General features: G+C 44.7%; 1 protein-coding gene across 1 annotated transcript in view; it reads left to right on the top strand.

Moving 5' to 3' along the window:
- The first annotated feature begins 1,359 nt into the window (after positions 1-1,359).
- LOC123746470 (solute carrier family 49 member 4) overlaps positions 1,360-21,090 on the top strand; it is a 308,306-nt gene continuing 288,575 nt past the window's right edge. Inside the window, exon 1 of the mRNA XM_069318233.1 lies at positions 1,360-1,453. The gene's annotated coding sequence lies outside the window, so the exon portion shown is untranslated. The remainder of the gene's footprint in view (positions 1,454-21,090) is intronic.

Genomic DNA, 21,090 nt, shown 5'->3' with positions numbered 1-21,090 from the left:
ACCATATATATCATCATATCTCACATAATAAATAACTGTAAAAATCCCAGAGAGGTGGTTGGTACCGGTACAGTGAAGCCTGGTGTTCAAGTGAAACTGAAACCGTCTACAAATAATGGAGTGTTGTCAGTAGACCAGGTCTCTCCAGAACTGGTGCGTGGGGTACAAGTGGTACGAGCACATCCTGCACATGTGGCTGAGGGGGGGTATCATCATCAAAATCATCACTCCCCTCACTTTCAGTTTCATTCTCACCTGCTATTTCAGTTTCTACAAACTCACTATCTACATCACTGTCACTTTCGGCACTTTCATGATCAAGATCAGATCATTCCAGTCGTCATATATAGACTGGAATTTTGTTGGAGTGAGTTTGACTGTGCTGTATTTTTGCCGCACACTATTTAGCTTGTCCCTCAGATATGTTTTTTTCACTGCTTTCGTCCTGGAATGGCACTATTCTTAATCACTATCCATCTTGCAGTAAATGTATAGTATTGGAGGCAGAGGGAGGCCGCAGCGGTCACGAGTCACGGTACATTAACAATGGGCCTGCTGCTGTAGACAGGGCCATAAAGGCCCCACCTACAGCGGCAGGCGGGGCCTTGATGCCACATGGGCCGTAACAGAAAATGGAAAGACGTTGGCACAAAGTAACATCGTCTCATAGTGATCGGATAAAATATGGATTTTTAACAAATATTTTAATTTTGGACGTCACCTACGTCACCACGGAACATCCGCAGAGTTATTTGTGAACGTCAACTTATTTGTGGGACGTCCTCCACGGAACGAAAGTGATAAAAAACGTTATAGCATAACATAAAAACATGTTTTTATTAAAACGTTAGAGTCTCAAATTTTAAAAACGTTTATACAAATTATAGAGAAAAAAACCGTGTGCAAACGTACTGAAAAACGTGTCAAAAGAAAAAATAAATCCTTTTGAAAACATTGCATTGGTGATTTTGGTTTGGTGTCGCAGAAAACAGAGCCAAGTAGCACTGTACCAATGTCATTCCCACGAGAAATCTTGCAATACTATATGACTCGGTTCTGAATTATTATTTTTATTTTAATTTGTAATATATGAAGCTGAATTCACTGAACATATTAACGTTAACACTGCTGCTATTCATAATACTTAACCTATAAACTTAAATAACCTGAGTGGCTGAATTCTCATTAAAGATTATGAGTTATTTTTTGAACAGACAAAAAATGTGAAGTGTTCTTATAATTTGGAGAGAGGAGATAAGGAGAGCTGAGAGAGGAGGAGGGGTGGGGGGAGGGGGGGTAGAGAGGGGGTGGAGACGGTGGGGGAGAGGGGAGGAATCACAGCCTTGAACATACCAGATTATTTAGTGATCAGTGGTGTTTATGCTTGTGGAGAACGAGGACGGAAATTTCATTATATAAGATATTATTTTTCCTGAGGCACGACAGTGAACAGGTAAATTTGTATTTTATTTGTTTTACTAATTGTAAATTTTTTTGGAAGGTACAGTGAAAGGATAAATTATTGATGGTCGGAGACTGAACGTAGACCTACATGAAGTGAGACCGTCGCTCTACCGACCAGTTAAAGTTGGGCATGGAGAGAGAGAAAAAAAATAGAGAGAGATCTGTAGATGTTTGTGTGGGTAGATGTGAGTGTGTTGAGGGTAGCTGTGTGTAGTGGCTGGGTGTGTATTGGGCAACCTGTCCTTGGGATGCCATAGTACTTATGTCACATAACACTTATAGTGCCTGTGCTGCTAATGTTCATAGTTTTTATGTGGTAGGAAAACCACAGGAAAGCTTTCTGTTTTTCTTTCTTCCTGAAAGAAAACTTTCCTTCTTGTGGTAGAAAAACCTGGTGTATTAGCTATCACCAGGCACTAGCCCTTCCGCTTGCATCATAGTATGTCCCATAGTACCCGTCCAATTGCCATGGACAGAAAAATAGTCCATTGGGTAAAATTGTAATGATAATTGTATTTTTCCAGTCCCACTTCTGATGTGAAATTTCAATACTATTTTCCATCCCATTCGAATAATATGAATCAGCTACATCCTATTGAAGGCTCACAGTTTAGTTTTGATAAAACTTGGTAGTTCTCAATAAACTGAAATAATTATTCCCCGAATTATTATCTGTAAATGTTTCGATTGGTGCTAAAAAAAATGGTGTATACAATAGAATATGCTACAAGTTGAAGAAAATGGTTCACTCATTATACATTTTAGAAAACGATTAGAGTAGTAATATATATATGTATATATATATATATATATATATATATATATATATATATATATATATATATATATATATATATATATATATATATATATATATATATGTATATATATATATATATGTCGTACCTAGTAGCCAGAACGCTCTTCTCAGCCTACTATGCAAGGCCCGATTTGCTTAATAAGCCCAGTTTCATGAATTAATTGTTTTTCGACTACCTAACCTACCTAACCTAACCTAACCTAACATTTTCGGCTACCTAACCTAACCTAACCTATAAAGATAGGTTAGGTTAGGTTAGGTAGGGTTGGTTAGGTTCGGTCATATATCTACGTTAATTTTAACTCCAATAAAAAAAAATTGACCTCATACATAATGAAATGGGTAGCTTTATCATTTCATTAGAAAAAAATTAGAGAAAATATATTAATTCAGGAAAACTTGGCTTATTAGGCAAATCGGGCCTTGCATAGTAGGCTGAGAAGTGCGTTCTGGCTACTAGGTACGACATATATATATATATATATATATATATATATATATATATATATATATATATATATATATATATATATATATATATATATATATATACACCGGGTTGACCTTTCATAGCCATTTGTTGGACCATTCATTCAGTTTGTCTAGGTCATCTTGTAGCCTCATACTATCTTCCTCTGTCTTAATTCTCTATCATAATCTTTGCATCATCAGCAAACAATGAAAGAAACGATTCTATACTATCTTGAAGATCATTTACATATATCAGAAACAGTATAGGTCCAAGGATTTAACCCTGCGGGACTCCACTGGTGACGCCTCGCTAATCTGAGACCTCACCTCTCACATTGACTCCCTGTCGTCTGTTGCTTAGGTACTCCAAATTCCAGTGTAGTATCTTCCTTTTCATTCCAACCTGCATCTCCAGATTGTGCACTAGTCTCTTATGTGGTACTGTGTCAAAGACTTTCTGGCAATCAAAACTATGCAATCTGCCCAGCCCTCTCTATCTTGCCTGGTCATAGAATTTAATTAATCCTGTGAGGCATGACTTGCCATCCCTGAACAAATGCTTCTGTTGTGTTAAAAAATTATTTTGCTCCAGTTGTACCACTAGTTTTTTCACACATTCTCCAATCTTGCATGGTATGCAAGTTAGGGACAATGGCATGTAGTTCATTGCCTCCTGCCTATCACCCTTCTTGTATATTGATACTACATTGGCCATCTTCCAAATTCTTGGTAAGTCACCTGTTGCCAGTGATTTGCTGTACACCATGGATAGTGGCAGGCACAGGGCTTTTGCTCCTTCCATTAGTATCCATGGCGAGATTCCATCTGGGCCTATAGCCTTTGTCACATGTAATTGTAGCAGATGCTTCCTCACCTTCTCCCCCCTGGAAATCACAAACTCCTCTAGTGGTGTCTGGTTTGATATTCTCTCACTTATCTCTGGGACTTCTCCTTGCTCTACTGTGAAGACATCCTGGAATTTCTTATTGTTTTCTTCACACACCTCTATGTAGTTTGTAATGAATATCTTTGCCCCTACCCTCAAGTTCATTACCTGTTCTTTCACTGTTGTTTTTCTCCTGATGTGGTTGTGCAGCAATTTATGTTGAGTCTTTGCCTTGCTTGCTATGACATTTTCATATTGTCGTTCTGTATCTCTTCTCACCGTGACATATTCATTCCTGTCACTGTGGTATCTTTCTTTGCTCTCTATTGTCCGGTTATTTCTAAAGTTTCTCCATGGCTTTTTACTTCCTTGCTTTCCTATCTTACATCTGTGATTAAACCATGGGTTTCTTGTCTCCATTTCATTTTTTTCCTTTGAACTGGGACGAACTTGTCTGCTGCCTCCTTACACTTCAGTGTGAAGTAGTCGATTATGTCTTGGGCCGTCTTTCTTCTGAGCTGTTTTTGCAAGCAACATCTGTTAGAAATTTTCTTATCTCCTCATTAGTATCTCCTCATAGTTTCCCTTCCGGAATGCCGGCCTTTTGTGTTCTGGGCTATTCCTTGAGTAACTTAACCTTACTTCGACAAGGCACTCAAACACCAGCACACTGAGATCACTCATACCCACTAGGGGCTTTGAAACCGATTTCCCATATGTCGGAGTCGTTCATAGTGAATACTAATACTCTCTTTTCTTATTACAGTGTAGTCCTGGGGAAACACCGCATTCATTATTATTCCTCAGATTTTTGTTTCCGTGAGTCCAGTTACATCCGGGTTTGCTTCTTGTGCTCTTTCCCTAAGTTCACTTGCCCTGATTGTGATCCCGTCTATATTTGCGTACATTACCTTAAAGCTGACTCTCTTCTATCCACCCTCAGTTTCTATTGATTCCCCCTGGGGTTGGGGGGGCCATGGGTATCGGGGGGGGGGGGGGGGGAAGGGCCTAGGAAGGTGAACCTGGGGGACCTGGGGTTAGAGGGTGTTTGGACGCTCTGGTACATGGGGCTGGGGATGATCTGGGGTGATGTGGCTGAGAGGGTTTGGTGTTGGGGGTCACTTAGGGTATGGGATGGGGGAGCCGAGGGGCCATTTTGTGGAGGGGGAGAGAAGTCATGGGTTGTGGAATGCAGGGAGAGTCTTGAGTGGGATGGCAGGGATAACCGTGGTTGGGGAGGGAGCGTGTGAAATGATTTACATGGTATTATCAGATGCTGGGGCGAGGGGTGGGGGGTTAAGGAAAAGGGGGGCAGAAACGGTATGGGATGAGGGGGTGGGGGGACAGGGTCGATATTGGGTGAGGGAGGAGAGGGGGCCAAGGAGGGAACGGGGTGAGGGGAGAGGGGGGAACCAGAAAGGCATGGGATGACAGGGGGGAGGAGACAGGGGACGAAAGGTGTGAATGGGAAAAGGGGCAGGGAGGGTAAGGGGTGATGTAGAAGGGGGTACAGGTAGGGTATAGGGTGAGGAAGGGGAGACTGGGTGGGTAAGGGGTTAGGGGGGAGGGAGGGTTGACTGAGCCTTGGAATGAGGGCTGAGAGAGTTCAGTGTAGGGTGGGGGGGATTTCTATGGGAAGGAAGATGGGGGTGTTGTCCTCTCCTCTGGGGTTGCTGGGGTGCTGGTTGGGAGTTGCACACCTACCTCCAGGGCTGTTGAGTTGGGGTCTGAGGATCCTTGGTTCTCTCCTCTCCCCCTGTGTTTCCTCCTTGCTTCTGCTGCCTTTACTGTCTCTTCCCTCGTCATGTCCCTCTGGAGGAATACTTTCCTGTAACCTCCCACGTGGTACAGAAGGCTCTTCCTTGCTAGAATTGCTTCCTTTGCATGCTCGATTGTAACACTATCTTTATCAGACGATCTCTGTCCATGTTGTACTAGTCTAGCCTGAAAACCTTCTCTATGCATTTTGGGGAAATACACTCTAACATATAATAAGATTCAGGAAGTTATGAGAACCATTAAATTAATATGGACTCAGAACCAGTGATCTATGGATCTCAAATAATAAATTCAATATTAGATTCAAAATGAATTTAGAGACGTGGACTGTAAAACTTTTATTAAATATAGAGTTAATCCCTAATACATCTTTTGGGGGTTAAATTCTATAATGTTAATATATCTATAATATTGAAATAAAATGTTAATATTTCATTGGAAATCAATAAGGCATAGGTTAAATTTCTAACTACAATATGAAACAGATAACAGCTTAGCTGTCATAGTTGCAAGTAGATCGTGTACAGCAACTATGACCCGTTTAATGATGTCCGAGTTGATATCTCTATTAACGTATGACTCTACAGGTGGAATTACATTTCTCTCTTGAAGTTAGCTCCACGCTGCAAGAGGAATCATGTGTAATTTCCTCTTCAGAATATATATTAATTCATTTGCTCACGGAATTTAAGGGGATTGGGAGTGAAATTTACACTCACGGGAGTTATTAAGAGTTGGTTCTCAACCTCTCCGGACGCAGCGTCGGTAATCTTATGGAAACTGTCGAATCGATCCGAAGCTCGTTAATGCACATATCCTCTATTTGGTCGATAACAAAAATTAGCTTCAGGACACTAGGTTGTAGTGGTGTGTATCTCTGCGCGTCCTCTCGCTAGTGACGCTTGCGACACCTAGCGTCGAAAGTTGGAACCTTCGGAATTAATTCGTAATATTTAATTCATATTTCCGAATGGATGGAAACATTACTGACGTTAATTTAAGTCATAATAACACGCTTTGTATAATGCTTTATATTGTTTCTCGCCGTGCAAATCATTTAATCTAAACGACGTTAGATGGATGAGATATATTCATATTGGAAATCCAGTTCATTGTTTTGTTTACTGTATCAGTTGTATAAGTCTAATTCTAATAAACAACTATATAATTCGTTAACTAAGAATAAATCTATTACAAATCGATATTCCCTAATAAATAATTCAATGTTAAACTGGATTTAATTCGATTCATAAATATGGGGAATTTAATCTCCCCGGCTGGGTAGCTGACGCAACCGTCACCATAATTTCTAGGAAGAATCTGGCATTTCTACGCCTCAGTTTAATAAATTTAATGTTACTACACTTTTGGTTAGTAGTATTGGTAAATTATATTCCTGAGTACAATAAATTTATAATATTGCACTAGGGGTTAGTATTTGGGTGTTGGAAATATCCAACACATGGTCCAGCACATTCCAGCTGCCATCCCTGTAGTATCCTTCGCACTGCCTCTTTGTCCTTACTAACCCATTCCATCATACTGGAGTCTTCCTATTCTTTAATGCCTGATACTATCACTGATCTTTTCCTCTCCAGCAGTTGACTAGTGCACCTTGCCGCTTCCTGTGAGGTAGCTGCTTTCATGCTACCTCTCTCACTGTGGCCATTACATCTGGACTCTTTTTAAGTATCTCAGCAAAGGATGCTTGTACAGTGGAACTCTCTTCCTCTGATACATTTTCATCTTCTCTTAGTTTGGTTATCTGGAGCTGAGTCTGAGTATTGTTCTCTATGAGCCTTCTTATCTCCTCATTTGTTGCTAATAGCTCTTTACTATTGCATCTCTCATTTCTTTCATCTCCTTGCGTGTGTATCCACCTAGTTGTACTCACCTAGTTGTGTTTGCCGGGGTTGAGCTCTGGCTCTTTGGTCCCGCCTCTCAACCGTCAATCAACAGGTGTACAGATTCCTGAGCCTATCGGGCTCTATCATATCTACACTTGAAACTGTGTATGGAGTCAGCCTCCACCACATCACGTCCTAATGCACTCCATCTTGGAGTGCATCCAAGATATGGACTCCATCTTGGAGCTGCATACTCCAAGATTGGTCTGACATATGTGGTATACAAAGTTTTGAAAGATTCCTTACACAAGTTTCTAAAGGCTACACTACAAAGGCATGGTACCCTGTGACTTGACTGTCCACTAACTCGTCTTCTAGGATACCAGTCAGGTCCACTTTATCAGGTGTCCCATCAGTGCCATGGCCCTTCTCGCACACTTCCAGCACAGCTTCCGCCATAAGCTTCGGCAACACCTTCGTCCCGCACAAATCATTACCCAGGATCACTTGGATTCCTGGAACAGGTATGTCGGGCATACTCCCAACATCACCTCTGCTGATAAATAATGCGACTTTAGCTTGACAGTACAAATGGGTATGCCACCCTCAGACAGCAACCCATACACCTTTATCTTCCTACTGCCAGCTAGAAGTCGATCATCCGTGATCAGGCTTCTCATAATCAGGCTCTGATTGGACCCTGTATCCCTTAGGATACTTACTTATACACCAGGTTGACTTCCTATACTAATCCAACCTCTACTCATGAACGGACTATACCTCTCGTTCATCATGTTCACTTTTTGCGGTTTGTCCTGTAATACATTAATACACGAATTTCAGAGGTCACACATGGTCAAGGTCACAACTCTCTTGCCCTGTCGACAATCTTTCCTCGTGTGACCAAATTTGTTACAATTGTAACATCTCATTTGGAAGAAGTCTCTTCTATATACTATATATTCCTGAGTGGTTCTGATTTTGTTCACTCGCATAAGAACTTCTCCGCCCAGACACACTACCTGTACTCTGTGGGGTCTGACTGGACTCTTGATTTCTCTGTAAATACTTGGTTTCCTGCTTGTTTCCAGCAGGTGGATTCGGAAACTTTCCTTCCTGGGGTTTAAAGCTAACTGGTGTGTTCGTCTGTCCACCAAAATTTTGTCCTCTCCAGACTCCATTGGGTCTACCATTGTTTCGTCTCGCCTCGCTTTTCACCCTGTTTTCCCTTAAACTCTTAAACGCCTCTGTAATTATGTCTGCCCTATCTGTGGCATTTTTTACATTCTTCACTCCTGCCTCTTGGGTCTTGAACTTCGTCTCGGGGTGTATTATTTCCAGGAATTTCTCCATGATCATCTCCATTTTCTCCATGATTTCTCCATTATCCATGGTTTTAGATCAGCATAAGATCCCATCCTGGCAGCCTCCATCCATATCTGGAAGCGCCTTTCCAGGTCTTTTGCCGTCTCAGCAAACGTACTTGCTGGAACCTTCATCATTTCTCTGAAGCGTTTTCTATATGCTTCTGGGGGTCAACTGAAATGAGCGTAATATGCTCTTCTTCACTGTCCCTTAATCTCGGCATTCCTCCAATGACAACTGGGTATATGCCTCTCTGGCGGCACCGGTCAACCTTAATTGAACCAATTGGGTCCATTCTTCCTGTGGCCACTCTTTGATGTTGGCTATCTTCTCGAAATGCTTGAAGAAGTTCTCTGCCTTCTCTGACACAAATAGGGGGAATGTCATTTCACTAACTTTAATATTGTGTGAGTGTGATACATGGGTGGTGCTCTCCTGCAACCCATGTTCAATCCCTTCCGCTGCCAAAGCTCTATTGGCATTTACCTCCATTTGTTTTGCTCTCTCTTTTTCTTTTTCATTTTCTTGCTTCAACTCCAGTTCTCTTTTTCTGGTTTTCTCTTTTTCCTTTTCTACCTCTAGTCTGGTTTTCTCTTTCTCTGCTTCATTTTTCATCTAAAGTTCTAACTTCGACTTTTCCAGTTGGAACTGTCTCTACTCTCGCTCATGCTCCCGTTGCATCTGGAGCTCCAGCTGAAATCTTTCGAAGCTCCTGTTTCTGCTACTCCTGCTACTGCGGCTACTCCTACTTCATCCTTGGGATCTCACTTCGTCTTGTCCATCATTCTCCTTTCCACTTCCAGCTCCTTTCTGGGCTCCTTGCTCTGACGTTTTGTTCCTAGCTCTCAACTGTCTTAGGATCTCATCCTTCATTCCGGCCAATTTAGATGACTTCCCCTTGATGCCACATTTCTCCGCTATCTTTTTCCACGGCTCTTTGGTGCATTCATCCAAATCCTCAGGCTTTCCTTACTCTACAAACACTTGTACCTTCTTCATCTTGTCCTGTGGGGCCTTCCCAAGAGAGAGAGAGAGAATATACATGCGGTCACACGGGCTAGCAGTAGGTAGCCCACACAGCTTCCGCAATGGGTGTATCAGTCCAACCTCCTGCACTCGAACTGTGGGTGTGTCAATCCAAGATCCTGGACAGGGTGTGGGTGTGTCAATTCACTCCCGGACAGGCCCCCAATACTTGTTCTGGCCTGAGGGGATTGGGGCTTATGGAACTTAAACCTCCAAAAAGAGCTCTGGTTGTTGCACCTGACTGTTACTTGTGTACAGCCAGATGTTACAGCCCTATTGGGTCGCAACTGGGTTCTTTCTCTGATGTTAATAGAGTTTGGGTATCCAACCCCAAGTTAGTAGTGGCTTTCAAGGGGTGTGTTCCGTAACGCAAGTAAATTAAAGGGGAAGGGAGACAAAGGCACTAAACTTATATATATATATATATATATATATATATATTCCACCACCATAAATAAGTATATAATCAGTCACACGCGATTACTATTACTACACTTATGTACAATGACTTCTTCCGAAGACTCAGGAGGTTTCACGGTGCTCAACGATGCTTAGTCCTGGTTCTCTTGTGGCCTTACGATAAATCCTTAGATTCCCTTAAACGAGTCTACCCTAGCCACAGGCCAGCCAAATCACAGTCCCACTGGGTGCACCGTCGTGGAGGCCGTCAACCACAAATCCAGCCTGTAGCTGGCAGGTTCCAATCAGCAACGCTGCGTAGGCCACTCCACGACCGATACTAGGGTTGCAAGCCCTAAGCAGGAGCCTCGTGTGATTCCACAGATCACTTTCCTCACCACAACACCCCAGTGGCTAGTCTTCTCCACTAGTCAGCCCCGGGTACGACAATTCCTCAACTGCCACGTCACAGGCAGGCTAACACAACAGTGTCTATCCGGGGGGTGACTCACAGCTTCTGCAGCAAACTCGTGGAAATGCTTCGGCTGCCTTGGGTACACTGATCCACCGTCCGATTTAGCAGTCCCAGTTCGACTCTGTAATCAGACACGTCATCAGTACTAGGGACACTCTAGGGCATCTCACTCACAGGCTTAGACACAAACGTCCACCTATCCACTCCATAGATGGCGTTGCTGTCTAAGCGTCACCTCACCAGAGGTCAGCAGCGGCTATGTTACGAGCTGAACAAGACGGGAAACCAGCCCCTGTGGCCGGTATATCCTGTCCTCACTAGATTGCGTTGTCCATTTGGAGGGGGTTTCGGGAGCTGACCCACAGATGGCGTGGTCGTCACTGCTCCGTGCTCGGACGCTGGACTCAGGTCCGTAACACCAGACAATGTCCTCCAACCACTCTCTGCTGGAACAACCAACTGACCTTGGCAGCCACACTCCCGCTACCGTCAGTCGAACAGCAATGGACACTGGAGTGCTTCCGTGAAAAACATATACAATACATGATATAAGAAAAATAAAATATTATTATACAACACTCTAAGCTGCTACAACCCGGTAGCAATCCAATATCATGTCCTGGCTTCACTAACCGCCCACATCAAGTGGCTGCTCCACTCATGGCTTACCACTTACTATTTCCTCACTAAATGGGGTTGAGATCTTGTCACAACACTATTGTACAATCAGCCCTAAGAGTATATAAAACTAAGCCTGAGGCTGAAATACCAGAACCCTCTACATAAATATTCCCCAACACAAGAAGAAACCAATCTCTCACTTTACACTGCGTCTTACACGCCAATAAGCATTGAAGCACTTCCCTTATACATTCCTTTGCATCCACCATTAACCTCTGTTCTACTCCTGGAGGCTCCCTACCATATATCTCTAGGTCCTCCAAAATATTCAAAAAGGCTCTTCTGCAGTTCTCCCAAAACTGGTGCACAACGAATTCCTCATCCAACATCAGTGATGCTTCACGACTAATTCCACAGAGACACGTGAAACTCCTCTTCACTGTTCCTTTACACTGCTTGAAGTCAACTTCTCACTATGGAGTTCTGCTCTCCCATAGAGTTCAACATTCCCCTCTCCAGCCCCGAAGTTTCCTCCATGAACTTCTTCCCAAACAAAGCTGAAATTCCATTGCTATGCCAATAAAAATATTTCCCTATTAAAACATTATCAAATGTATTTACAGTAAATAAAATTCCACCATCCGACATCTCTTTCCACATGAGTTTGTGGTTTTGTGTGTGATTGTGTGCGTGTGTGTGATTGCGAGTGCGTGCGTGGTTATGTGGGTGAGAGCCTTTGTGTGTGTATGCCTTTTAGTTTACACCAGGGAGGCGGGTAGGGGTTAACACAGTATCCAGTTTCCACGTAGGCTCAAGAGAGAGGTTCTTTAGTTGCCTCCTTCACTATCAAGATTACTATTATATTCCATTATTGAAGAAAATGCATTAGTGATTACGATATGATATTATGTAAACCTTGCACACATTAAGATGACAAAGAGCACTTACCTTGCCACAATCACAGCTAGGAAAGTCACACGACGGGTTGCTCCTCTCGTCCAGCGATGGTATTGCCAATCCAATCTGGCTTCTTTACTCTATCTGATCTACCGTTTGCGAGTTCACTTTGGTACGTTGCATACTGTTTGCTGCACACTGTGTGAGGCCAAATACTATGATCTAGCCTTTATATCCCTGCAATTTTCCGACAATTTGACGTTTATTCGCGGACCCCACTGACATGTGTGTGTTTCTAACTGTCGCCGGCCTACTACTCCCCGTCGAAGGCCTAAGTGTGTGTGAGTGTGTGTGTATTTACTATTTATATATACTATTTGTGTCTGCAGAATCGAGCTATTAGCTCTTAGACCCCGCCTTTCTAACAATCTATTAGTCCTATATTGTTACGGCCCTCTCGGGTCGCAACTGGGTTCTTACTCTGATGTTGTTAGAGGAAGGGTATCCGGCCCCAAGCCAGTAGTGGCTTTCAAGGGATGTGATCAGTAACGCAATTAAACTAAAAGGGGAACGGAAAGAAAGGCAAAAACTTAATATTATAATTAGCACCTTCACCAATAAATATATATAAGAAGATTACTTGGGGGAGGGTATAAACACTACACTGGGGTATTATCTACACTGTCGTCTTCGTCTGAAGACTCTGGATCTTCTCGATGCCAAGTTCTCGGTGCTCTCGTGGCCTCACGACGAATCCTTCGAAAAGCTGAGTCTACCCCGGCCACAGGCCAGCCAAAACACAGTTCCACTGGTGGCACCGCCGTGGAGGCCGTCAACCACAAGTCCAGCATACAGCTGGCAGGTTCCGGATCAGCAACGCTGGTCAGGCCACTCCACAAGCGATACTAGGGTAGCGCCCTAGTCAGGAGCCTCGTGTGATACCACAGATCACTCTCCTGTCCACAATACCCCAGTGGTTAAGCGTCTCCACCAGTCAGTCCCGGGTATGACAATCCTCAACTGCCGCTTCACAGGCAGGGTAACACTACAGTGTTCATCCGGGAGGCGACTCACAGCTGCTGCAGCAAAACACTTGGTGTCGAGATGGCTGCCTTGGGTAGACTGATCCGACCTCCATTACAGCAGTCCCAGGTCGACTCTGTAATCAGACGCGTCATCAGTAACAGGGACACTCAAAAGCACCTCTCTTACAGGCTCAGACCCAAACGCCCACCTATCCACTCCATAGATGGCGTTGTCGTCTGAGCACCACCTCACCAGAGGTCAGCAGCGGCTGTGTTGTGAGCTGAACAGGACTGGAAACTGGCCCTCGTGGCCAGTACACCTCGTCCTCACCAGGTGTCGTCGTCCATTTGGAGGGGGTTTCGGGAGCTGACCCACAGATGGCGTGGTCGTCACTGCTCCAGGCTCGGACGCTGGATTCGGGTCCGTAACATATATAATATCTAATATATATATTTCTAACACACGCACACACATACATCCCCATGAAGAAGCCCGTAGCAGCTGTCTAACAATCATGTATATATTTACTGCTAGGTGAACACAGGCACCAGGGTTAAAGAAACTCTGCCTATTCTGTTTCTGCCTCTGCCGGGGACCGAACCTAGGTCCCTGAGGTCTACGACCCATGACAGCTGTTCATTCAGCCACGAGCTCTTGTGTGTGTGTGTGTGTGTGTGTGTGTGTGTGTGTGTGTGTGTGTGTGTGTGTGTGTGTGTGTGTGTGTGTGTGTGTGTGTGTGTGTGTGTGTGTGTGTGTGTGTGTGTGTGTGTACTCACCTAGTTGTACTCACCTAGTTGTGCTTGCGGGGGTTGAGCTCTGGCTCTTTGGTCCCGCCTCTCAACCGTCAATCAACAGGTGTACAGGTTCCTGAGCCTATTGGGCTCTATCATATCTACACTTGAAACTGTGTATGGAGTCAGCCTCCACCACATTGCTTCCTAATGCATTCCATTTGTCAACCACTCTGACACTAAAAAAGTTCTTTCTAATATCTCTGTGGCTCATTTGGGCACTCAGTTTCCACCTGTGTCCCCTAGTGCGTGTGCCCCTTGTGTTAAATAGCCTATCTTTATCAACCCTGTCGATTCCCTTGAGAATCTTGACTGTGGTGATCATGTCCCCCCTAACTCTTCTGTCTTCCAACGAAGTGAGGTTCAATTCCCGTAGTCTCTCCTCGTAGCTCATACCTCTCAGCTCGGGTACTAGTCTGGTGTCAAACCTTTGAACCTTTTCCAGTTTACTCTTATGCTTGACTAGATATGGACTCCATGCTGGAGCCGCATACTCCAGGATTGGTCTGACATATGTGGTATATAATGTTCTGAAAGATTCCTTACACAAGTTTCTAAAGGCCGTTCTTATGTTAGCCAACCTGGCATATGCTGCTGATGTTATCCTCTTGATATGAGCTTCAGGGGACAGGTCTGGCGTGATATCAACCCCCAGGTCTTTCTCTCTCTCTGACTCTTGAAGTATTTCATCTCCCAAGTGATACCTTGTATCTGGTCTCCTGCTTCCTACTCCTATCTTCATTACATTACTTTTGCTTGGGTTAAACTCTAACATCCATTTGTTCGACCATTCCTGCAGCTTGTCCAGGTCTTCTTGAAGCCTCAAGCTGTCCTCCTCTGTCTTAATCCTTCTCATAATTTTGGCGTCGTCAGCAAACATTGAAAGGAATGAGTCTATACCCTCTGGGAGATCATTTACGTATATCAGAAACAGGATAGGTCCAAGCACAGAGCCCTGTGGGACTCCACTGGTGACTTCCCGCCATTCTGAGGTCTCACCCCTCACTATAACTCTCTGCTTCCTATTGCTTAGGTACTCCCTTATCCACTGGAGCGCCCTACCAGTTACTCCTGCCTGTTTCTCCAGCTTATGCATCAACCTTTTATGGGGTACTGTGTCAAAGGCTTTCCGACAGTCCAAAAAAATGCAGTCCGCCCATCCTTCTCTTTCTTGCTTTATCTTTGTCACCTGATCATAGAATTCTATCAAGCCTGTAAGGCAAGATTTACCCTCCCTGAACCCATGTTGATGGGTTGTCACGAAGTCTCTTCTTTCCAGATGTGTTACTAGGTTTTTTCTCACAATCTTCTCCATCACCTTGCATGGTATACAAGTTAAGGACACTGGCCTGTAGTTCAGTGCCCCTTGTCTGTCACCCTTTTTAAATATTGGTACTACATTAGCAGTCTATCATACTTCTGGTAGGTCTCCCGTTTCCAGTGACCTACTATACACTATGGAGAGTGGCAAGCTAAGTGCTCCTGCACACTCTTTCAATACCCATGGTGAGATTCCATCCGGCCCAGCAGCTTTTCTCACATCCAGCTCCAATAGGTGCTTCTTGACCTCATCTCTTGTAATTTCGAACCTTTCCAAGGTCACCTGGTTTGCTGCCACCTCTCCTAGCACCGTGACTTCTCCCTGTTCTATTGTAAAGACCTCCTGGAACCTTTTGTTTAGTTCTTCACACATCTCTTTGTCATTCTCTGTGTACCTGTCCTCGCCCACCCTAAGTTTCATCACCTGTTCCTTCACTGTTGTCTTTCTCCTGATGTGACTGTGTAGTAGCTTTGGTTCGGTCTTGGCTTTATTAGCTATATCATTTTCATACCTTTTCTCAGCTGCTCTTCTGAGACTAACATACTAGTTCCTGGTTCTCTGGTATCTCTCTCTCCTTTCTGGTGTTCTGTTATTACGGAAGTTCCTCCATGCCCTTTTGTTCAGCTCCTTTGCTTTCATACATTCCCTATTAAACCACGGATTCTTCCTTTGCTTCTCTGTTTTTTCCTGTTGGGCTGGGACAAACCTGCTTACAGCCTCCTGACATTTTTGGGTGACATAGTCCATCATGTCTTGTACAGACTTAGTTCTGAGTTCTGTGTCCCAATGTATATTCCATAGGAATTTATTCATCTCCTCGTAGTTTCCCTTTCGGTTCGCCAGCCCTTTGTTTCCCAGTTCTTTTTTGGGGGTGATAATTCCTAGCTCAACCAGGTACTCAAAGCTCAATACACTATGATCACTCATTCCCAAGGGGGCTTCCAACTTAACTTCCCTTATATCCGACTCATTTAGGGTAAATATCAGATCAAGCAAGGCTGGTTCATCCCCTCCTCTCGTTCTTGTCGGTCCCTTGACGTGTTGACTTAGAAAGTTTCTTGTTGCCACATCCAGCAGCTTAGCTCTGTGTGTGTGTATGTGTGTGTGTGTGTGTGTGTGTGTGTGTGTGTGTGTGTGTGTGTGTGTGTGTGTGTGTGTGTGTGTGTGTGTGTGTGTGTGTGTATGTGTGTGTGTGTGTGTGTGTGTGTGTATGTATGTGTGTGTGTGTCTGTGTGTGTGTGTGTGTGTGTGTGTGTGTGTACTCACCTATATGTACTCACCTATATGTGCTTGCAGGATCGAGCATTGACTCTTGGATCCCGCCTTTCTAGCTATCGGTTGTTTACAGCAATGACTCCTGTCCCATTTCCCTATCATACCTAGTTTTAAAAGTATGAATAGTATTTGCTTCCACAACCTGTTCCCCAAGTGCATTCCATTTTTCTACTACTCTCACGCTAAAAGAAAACTTCCTAACATCTCTGTGACTCATCTGAGTTTCCAGTTTCCACCCATGTCCCCTCGTTCTATTATTATTACGTGTGAACATTTGATCTATTTCCACTTTGTCAATTCCCCTGAGTATTTTATATGTCCCTATCATATCTCCTCTCTCCCTTCTTTTCTCTAGTGTCGTAAGGTTCAGTTCCTTCAGCCGCTCTTCATATCCCATCCCTCGTAGCTCTGGGACAAGCCTCGTCGCAAACCTCTGAACCTTCTCCAGTTTCTTTATGTGTTTCTTCAGGTGGGGGCTCCATGATGGCGCGGCATACTCTAAGACGGGTCTCACGTAGGCAGTGTAAAGCGCCCTAAAAGCTTCCTCATTTAGGTTTCTGAATGAAGTTCTAATTTTCGCCAGTGTAGAGTACGCTGCTGTCGTTATCCTATTTATATGTGCCTCAGGAGTTAGATTAGGTGTCACATCCACTCCCAGGTCTCTTTCTCGAATCGTTACAGGTAGGCTGTTCCCCTTCATTGTGTACTGTCCCTTTGGTCTCCTGTCACCTGATCCCATTTCCATAACTTTACATTTACTGGTGTTAAACTCCAGTAGCCATTTCTCTGACCATCTCTGCAGCCTGTTTAAGTCCTCTTGGAGGATCCTACAATCCTCGTCTGTCACAACTCTTCTCATTAATTTTGCGTCATCTGCAAACATCGACATGTATGATTCCACTCCTGTAAACATATCATGTGTGTGTGTGTGTGTGTGTGTGTGTGTGTGTGTGTGTGTGTGTGTGTACTCACCTAGTTGTGTTTGCGGGGGTTGAGCTCTGGCTCTTTGGTCCCGCCTCTCAACCGTCAATCAACAGGTGTACAGATTCCTGAGCCTATCGGGCTCTGTCATATCTCAACATATCTGTGTGTGTGTGTGTGTGTGTGTGTGTGTGTGTTTGTGTGTGTGTACTTACCTATTTGTACTCACCTATTTGTGCTTCCGGGGGTTGAGCTTTGGCTCTTTGGTCCCGCCTCTCAACTGTCAATCAACTGGTGTACAGATTCCTGAATCTACTGGGCTCTATAATATCTGCATTTGAAACTGTGAATTGAATCAGCCTCCACCACATCACTGCCAAATGCATTCCATCCGTTAACTACTCTTACACTGAAGAAGTTCCTTCTAATGTCTCTGTGGCTCATATGGGTACTCAGTTTCCACCTGTGTCCCCATGTTCGCGTCCCACCAGTGTTGAATAGTTTATCCTTGTTTACCCGGTAGATTCCCCTGAGGATTTTGTAGGTTGTGATCATGTCTCCCCTTACTCTTCTGTCTTCCAGTGTCGTAAGGTGCATTTCCCGCAGCCTTTCCTCGTAACTCATGCCTCTTAGTTCTGGAACTAGTCTAGTGAAATACCTTTCGACTTTTTCCAGCTTCGTCTTGTGCTTGACAATGTACGGGCTCCATGCTGGGGCCGCATACTCCAGGATTGGTCTTACATATGTGGTGTACAAGATTCTGAATGATTCCTTACACAGGTTCCTGAACGCTGTTCTGATGTTAGCCAGCCTCGCATATGCCGCAGACGTTATTCTTTTTATGTGGGCTTCAGGAGACAGGTTTGGTGTTATATCAACTCCTAGATCTTTCTCTCTGTCCGTTTCATTAAGTACCTCATCTCCTATTCTGTATCCTGTGTCTGGCCTTCTGTTTCCACTACCTAGTTTCATTACTTTGCATTTACTCGGGTTGAACTTCAACAGCCATTTGTTGGACCATTCACTCAGTCTGTCTAGGTCATCTTGTAGCCTCCTACTATCATCCTCAGTTTCGATCCTGCTCATAATTTTGCATCATCAGCAAACATTGAGAGAAACGATTCTATACAATCTGGGAGATCATTTACATATATCAGAAACAGTATAGGTCCTAGGACTGACCCCTGCGGGACTCCACTCGTAACGTATCGCCAATCTGAGACCTCACCCTTCACACTGACTCGTTGTCTCCTGTTGCTTAGGTACTCCTTTATCCAATGGAGTACCTTCCCTTTCACTCCAGCCTGCATCTCCAGCTTTTTCACTAGCCTCTTGTGTGGCACTGTATCAAAGGCTTTCTGACAATCCAAAAATATGCAGTCTGCCCACCCTTCTCTTTCTTGCCTTATTTTTGTTGCCTGGTCGTAGAATTCAAGTAACCCTTTGAGGCTGGACATGCCATCCCTGAACCTATGTTGATGCTGTGTTACATAGTTCTTTCGCTCCAGATGCTCCACTAGCTTTCTTCGCACAATCTTCTCCATCAGCTTGCATGGTATGCAGGTTAGGGACACTGGTCTGTAATTCAGTGCCTCCTGTCTATCCCCTTTCTTGTATATCGGGACTACGTTAGCTGCTTTCGAAATTTCTGGCAGTTCCTCTGTTGCCAGTGATTTGTAATACACTATGGAGAGTGGTAGGCGCAGTTCTTCTGCTCCTTCCTTTAGTATCCAAGGGGAGATTCCATCTGGGCCTGTCGCCTTTGTCACATCCAACTCTAGTAAACACTTCCTTACTTCTCCGCTGGTAATCTCAAACTTTTCCAGTGGTTCCTGGTTAGCTATTCCCTCTCTTATCTCTGGAATTTCTCTTTGCTCTAAGGTGAAGACCTCCTGGAATTTCTTATTCAGTTTCTCGCACACTTCCTTGTCGTTTGTAGTGAATCCTTCTGCATCTATCCTTAATTTCATAACCTGTTCCTTTGCTGTTGTTTTTCTCCTGATGTGGCTGTGCAGCAATTTAGGCTGAGTCATTGCCTTGCTTGCGATGTCATTTTCGTATTGTCTTTCTGCCTCTCTTCTCATCCTGATATATTCATTCCTGGCATTCTGGTGTCTTTCTCTGCTCTCCAGTGTCCTGTTATTCCTATAGTTTCTCCATGCCTTTTTACTTTGCTGCTTAGCTAGCCTACATCTCTGATTAAACCATGGGTTTCTCATCTTCATTTCACTGTTTTCCTTTTGGACTGGGAGAAACTTATTTGCTGTGTCCTTGCACTTCTGCGTGATGTAGTCCATCATATCTTGGGCCGTCTTTCCCCTAAGCTCTGTTTCCCATGCGATTTTTTGTTAGAAATTTTCTTATCTCCTCATAGTTTTCCTTTCGGGAAACTAAACCCTTTATGCTTAACTTTTGGTTTCGGTATCCCTCCTCGAGTTCATTAACCCTTCTTCAATCAGGTACTCAAACACCAATACACTGTGGTCGCTCATTCCTACTGGGGCCTCAAAACTGATTTCCCTTATGTCGGAGTCGTTCAGAGTGAAGAAGAGTTCGAGTCTCGCTGGTTCGTCATTTCCTCTCATCCTTGTGGGTTCTTTGACATTCTGGGTTAAAAAGTTTGTTGATGCAAACTATCTCGCTATCACCTCCAGTAGTTTGGCTCTCCACGTATCCTCGCCTCCATGCGGTTCCTGGTTCTCCCAGTCAATCCTTCTGTGATTGAAGTCCTTCATGATGAGCAGGTGGGATCTATTTCTACAGGCAGCAGAGGCTGCTCTCTCAATTATAGTGTTAACTGCCATGATGTTTTCGTACTCTTGACTGGGTCTTCTGTCATTTGTAGGAGGGTTGTATATTACTGCTACTACTATTCTTGGTCCTCCCATTGACATGGTGCCTGCTCTGTAGTCTCTGAACCCCTCACAGCCCGGGATAGCCATCTCCTTAAAACTCCCTTAGTTCACTTGTCTTGCTTGTGATCCCATCTAAGTTCGAGTACATCACCCTGAAACTGACTCTTTTCTGCTTCTCCTCTCGGGGGGGGGGGGGGGGGTACCTGTGGGATGTTGGGTGAGTGGGAGCTGGGAGGATCTGATACGTGGAGACAGGTGGAGGAGGAAGGGCTTGGGGGGTTGGGGGAGAGGGGATGGGTGAGCGGGGGGAGGGTAGGGGGGAGAGTAAGAGGGGGAGGGTTGGGTGGGAGAGTGAGAGGGGGAGGGTTGGGGGGGTGAGAGACGGAGGGTTGGTGGAGCATGGGGGGAGGAGAGGCTTTGGGTGAATGGGGCAGAAAAGGGGGGAGGGGGTGGGGGGAAAAGGAAGGCTGAGGTGGGCGAGGAAGAGGGGATGGTTTAGGGGAGTGGTGGAGAGGGGAAGACTTAGGTGGGGTGGGGGAGAGTGGGGGGGCGGGGGAGAAGGGAGGGCTTGGGGGATGGAGGAGAAGGGAGGTCCTGGGGAGAGGGGTGAGTGGGAGGAGGGGTGGGTGGGGGGAGGGTGCCCTAGGTGGTTACTTAGTGGGGGGCTGACAGGGGATGAGGCAGGTAGGGTGTCTGTTGGGTAGAATGTGGGGGTGGTGCTCCACTCCCTGTGACTGTTGCACTGTTTGAGGAGGGTTCCCCACTCCCCTCTGGGATTGTAGGGTTCAGGGTTGTGGTTCTCTGATTCCTTTCTCTCTCCCTGCACTCTTTCTTCACATCTGCTGCCTGCT

The sequence above is a fragment of the Procambarus clarkii genome, chromosome 90 (assembly GCF_040958095.1).
Source record: "Procambarus clarkii isolate CNS0578487 chromosome 90, FALCON_Pclarkii_2.0, whole genome shotgun sequence".
NCBI classification, from domain to species: domain Eukaryota; kingdom Metazoa; phylum Arthropoda; class Malacostraca; order Decapoda; family Cambaridae; genus Procambarus; species Procambarus clarkii.
This window is presented reverse-complemented; position numbering and strand designations above follow the sequence as displayed.